Source organism: Thamnophis elegans, chromosome 7, assembly GCF_009769535.1.
Source record: "Thamnophis elegans isolate rThaEle1 chromosome 7, rThaEle1.pri, whole genome shotgun sequence".
Classification (NCBI taxonomy): Eukaryota; Metazoa; Chordata; class Lepidosauria; order Squamata; family Colubridae; genus Thamnophis; species Thamnophis elegans.
Genome location: NC_045547.1, coordinates 29,087,717 through 29,093,218, shown reverse-complemented (window position 1 = coordinate 29,093,218; position 5,502 = coordinate 29,087,717).

The window sequence follows — 5,502 nt, the reverse complement described above, 5'->3', positions numbered from 1 at the left end:
GAAGTGAGGACAAAACAAATGAACAGGATGCAAGAGAAAAGCTCAAAGTAGTAGCTAGAAAAGCAGCTGGAGGGCAGGGGGGGAATCAGGTGAATACAGAGCACCAGTGGTCTCAAAGACTACCTGACCTTCAGGCCACAGCAGAGAGCCAAGACATTCCTGCAGAGACAAAAGATTAAGAAACCTTTTCTGCTAGAGCCTCCCCTTGCAGATGATCACAGAAAGGAGCGCTTTGCAAATTGAGCCTTAGGGATGCCTTGATCCTTCCTTTTCAACAAAAGACAAAGCTCATCTAAGTGTCAAGCCCATAATCCTTGGAAAAGGCCAATGTTGCTCAACAGCAAAGAATTTATATAAGGAGAAGAGGGTAAATATGGGTACCTCTATACAAAAGACCAACAATAGTATTCTTCCTACAGAATGAGCCAGATAGTATTAGAAAACCTTAAATCGTAAAGCTGATTACCGTATTCTCTATTCTGATTACAGATGAAATCAATGGTTTTAAGAGTGCCTAAATCAGTACTGGATTGCTGCTGGTAATCTAATCCAAAACCTGGTTTTCTTGGGAATATCAAATTTAACTTTGTAGTCTTCAAGGTTATTAGGTGGGAAAATAGGAACAGGAAATTAGATTTACAATGAAAGTGGGGTTTTGTTTTGTTTTTACAGCAAAGACATGACATTCCAAAGGGAGTTATTCCTTCCCCTTCATTCCATAGGCAAAGCTATAAAATATCTGGCATTGCTTTCTGTGAGAGTATACCTCCTTCCCAGTTTTGGACTGATATTCCAGATCACAAAGGAAGAAAAGAAACCCTTAAGAAGTGCATGAACAGTATATACATTATAGATCTTTGCAGGCAAATATTTTCTTTTTAATGTATCAGGATGGGTTGAATGTTTGTCCCCATTGTAGAAAAAAAAACTACTTTACAGTTTTCCTACAGTGAAACGTACCACAGCTGTCTCTGAAGATGGAATCTTAGTTCTTGTTATCGGTTATCGTCTGCAATTTTTAAAATGCTTTTAGCCAAATGAGGTTAACACTGTGTTATAAAGAAAGACAGAGTTCTACGTGGAAGCCCCACAGACGTCTCCCAAGTGGAGACTAGCATTGAGAGCAGCCAAAGGGCCATTCTTCTAGGTGAATGTCCTAGAGCTCCCTAGAGGGCAGCCTTGTTCTAGGTCTCATGGGAAAGTCTGTTGCAAGCTTTGATTCACCTGGTGAGAATGGGCAATGTGGCTTTATAGTTCTGAGAAATCATCCCCCCAAAATAAAGAGTTATATTTGTCTATTCTGCTCAGATAGATCTTGACTGGTCATCCAATGTTTAGTATGAGGCAATCCTTTTTAACTAAATCCTGGAATTGTGGCAGAAGAAAAGGGTTCAATTTGGTTCTAGTAAAAAGCAGCCATAAAGCGAAGGGTGCAGGTACAGAGTGATGATGAATAACTTTTTTTTTTTTTTGCTAAGACGTGTCCTTACCTCTGACTGACTGAAGTTACCATATATACACACACCCAATATTAGACCCAATTTTAATTTAGGGTTACCTTCCTATTTATTAGCTACCATTACTTCCTTGAGGCAACACTAACTGCCTTATCTCTGGCTAAGAATCTACCACGAAAGCAGCAGCGACCTTAGCTAGTTGTTCATAACTTGTGCGAGCTCCTTCTTTTCGGATTTCTTGACATAATTTGGATCCAGTTTTCTCTTTGAATCGTAGAGTAGAAGCCTTGGCCATGACTGAGGTAGCAAAGATTTCGAAGAGGCACATTTTTTAAAAAAAGTTTTTGCACTCTGCAGGCCTCCCAAAATGGCCCGTTTTTTATGAAAACGGGCCTGTTTTTTTTCCCCAAAAAAGGGGGGGGGCATGAATAGCCTTTAGGAGGCTTGTAGAGTGTTACTGGGGGGTGCCCCCCCACACACAAAATGAGCAGAAAATGGCCTTTTTCCCAAAAACATGGCATGCATAGCCTTAAGGAGGCTTATAGAGTGCTCCTGGGGGTTGGGGTGGGGGAAATGAGCAAAAAACAGCCCGTTTTTCTTTCATTTCTGCCCTCCCCTGCCCCCAGGAGCACTCTGAAAGCCTCCTAAAGGCTATGCATGGCTATTTTGATGAAGGGAAGGGGCTTCTGGAGGCAAAAAAATGCTGTATTCAATGTATAAGACACACCCAGATTTTCAGCCTCTTTTTTAAGGGAAAAAGGTGCGTCTTATAGTCCGAAAAATATGGCATACAGGAGAAGTGATTTGAGCTAATTGATCCATAGACAATTGATATTTCAGTTGAATTTATGACCAGCAAACAACCTCTTCTAAGAATCACAGTGGATAAGCTTAATAAACTATATGATAAATATTTAGTTTAATAAATATATGCAGTCCATTCAAAACATAGGTGCATGGAAATTAAATAGCATGACTGAGTACACTAAAGCAATGAATAACAAAGAATGATTAAAAGATTAAAAGTACCAAGAAGTGCCACTTGTAAAGTACTAGAGAGTCAGTTTGGTCTAGTGGCTAAGGCACCCAGGCTAGAAACCAGGAAACTGTAAATTCTAGTTCTACCTTACACATAAAGCTGATTGGGTGATTTTGGGCCTGTCTGTCTGTCTCCCCCCCCCCCTCCCCATGATTTGTTTTGTTTAAGCTAGGGGTGTCAAACTCAATTTCATTGAGGGCGGCATCAGGGTTGTGTTTCACCTTGGAGAGCCAGGGTGGGCGTGGCCAGCTCGACGTCAGTTGTGTCAGGGGCACGTGTGGTGGCCCGAGTGCTCTGCCAGCAAAAACGGGCTCCTGAGCTCAGCTGATCAAGGTCTAATACAGTGATGGTGAACCTTCTCGGCACCGAGTGCCCAAACCATGCATGCATGTGCACGAGCACACGTCAGAAAGCTGGAAACCTGAAGACCAGCTGTCCAAAAACTGCCAAAAACAACCAAACACCAGGCATGAACATGCCAGCCAGCTGGTCTTTGGGTTTCTGACACACTTGCCAGCTGGAGCACTGGAAACCCAAAGACCAGCTGGCCGATGCACACATGCCTGTTTTGGGGGGGCTTTTGTGGGCTGTTTTTCAGCCATTTTCTGGTGCTCCGGCACCCACGAAGACCAGCTGGCCGGAGCACACATGTGCGCTGGAAACCAGAAGAGCAGCTGGCGACAGCAGGCATGCACCCAGAGAGGTGTGTGCCACCTCTGGCATGCATGCCGTAGGTTCACCACCACGGGTCTGATGCTATAAATGCAATGAAAGAGGAGATGAAGAAGAACTCTGAGTGAAGAGTTAATGAAGAGAGTGCATCTAGAGTTTAAGAGCTTATTTATTATATTTTGTTTGATACTTTTGCCTTGTAATTCTCTCACTGTCTTTTCCACTCTAGGAAATCTAGTCAAGGACCTTTAAAAGAACTTTAGAAACTGATAATTTATTTAGATAACATCTTTGCTTTCCATTATTTGGGGAAATTGGATTGATCAGCAATGTGTACCTCTATTTAGCTGTGTTAGAATTGAGAAATATACTAAATGAACAATTATATTCAAGCTTTTATTCAATAAACTTACGTATTTGTTGTATTATATACTGTTGCCTTATGGGAAGGGAAGAAGTAAAGTCTGTCTCTCCCCTCACAAAGAGGGTGGTTGTTATAGCTGGGAAAATATTTGCTTTGTGTCGAGGATCTCCATTTTCCTGTCTTTGGGGATTTGTGGATCCATATTTCATATCTTTGTGAAATTTCTGTCACAGGGATATTCACAGTAGAGATATGAGACATTCTAGTTGAGGGGAAGTTTGGGGTTTCAAGAGCATGGAAGATCCATCCCTCACAATCCTTTTCTACTTCAAGAACATGACTTGGGATATGAGTGAGTGACAGATTCTGACTTCCTGAGGCCAAGAGGTTTCCTGAAATACTAAGGAAGATCTGATTATTTTTGGAAGCACTTGATGGATTTGGAGAATGACTGTTGTTCTTCCTCATCCAGAAACAACTTACCCCTTTCCCCATCTACCCAGTCCTGAGGGGAGCTACCTGAATACACTGTACAATGGGGGATGGGTGGGAACTGAGCAGCCCCTTTTCATTTGTCTGGCTTTTCCTTATTAAGATCTAGAAGGGGATGAGAAGAGGAGCTATACCTTTCGTCTACTTCCATGTTTGGTTCCAGTCAGGAAACCTAAAAATGCAATATCTCGCTCTTTTGTCCCCCAAGGCATGTGGTTACTGTATGGGGTCCAAACAAGTATGGGGCCGCATAATTTGTAGTCACTGCCTCAGGAGACATTTTGGGAGAGGAAACAAGACAATGCACTGATGTGCCACTGAAGGCCAGCCCTTGTTTGACCCCAGCCATTGGGGAGATACTTCCACAAACAATATACTGCTGTTGGTGGCCATGGCAGAAGGTCTGTTGAGTTTATATGAATGAAGGGAAAAGTGAAGGAAAGGGCCAAAGGGGAAAAACAACCCTGGAGCTTGAAAACAGCCAAAGTAGAGGGAGTGCGCAATAGAGCTGACAGGCAGTGTACTCTCTGAGGCAGGCAGGACTCAAGCAGGAAAGGAGAAGGTCTTCCCAACAGTAGCAATAGCAAAACCTTTCCCTGTCCAGGAAGAAGTTATCACATTACAAAACATTCTGGTTTCGGAGTAAAAGGAAGATTGGCAAGAAACAGCAGGTGCCTTGATACAGTTGAGTAACGAAGATAGTAAGAAGTTGCAAAATTTACCCTTAGCAAAAAAACAGGTTTTGTTTCTTTGCAATATGAAACTTTGGTTTTTCTTTTAGATTCACAATATAAGTAACAATATATTGCTGGTGATGGGAGGAGGCGTGGCTGCCAAAAGCGGGGCACACAACTGGCATGCAGAAGAAGCAAACTCGGTCTCTGGCTTCTCCAGTTAATGATATCTCAAAGAACAGAGGTAGAAAAGACTTCCATATGAGACCCTGGAAAAATCCTACCCATAAGAAAAAATACAGCCAAATCAGAAAGGGCACACTCCATTCCATTTTTTTGAAAGGCTGCTTTGTATGTTCAGAAGACATTTAACAGCCCCTCTTCTCCTGCCTTTAATCTTCTACTGTGATACTCCATTTCTCAGAATCATGAGGCTTATTCTGGAAGACAAATTCAGAATGGTCTCAGTCCAGATATCTAAAGATAAAGGTTCCCCTTGGACATATATGCTAGTCATTCCTGACTCTAGGGGGCGGTGCTCATCTCCGTTTCAAAGCCAAAGAGCCAGCGCTGTCCGAAGATGCCTCTGTGTTCATGTGGCCGGCATGACTAAACGCCAAGGGCGCACGGAACGCTGTTACCTTCCCACCAAAGGTGGTTCCTATTTTTCTGCTTGGATTTTTACATGCTTTCAAACTGTTCGGTTGGCAGAAGCTGGGAAAAGTAACGGGAGCTCACTCTGTTACGTGGCGCTAGGGATTTGAACCGCCGAATGGCCAACCTTTCTGATCGACAAGCTCAGCG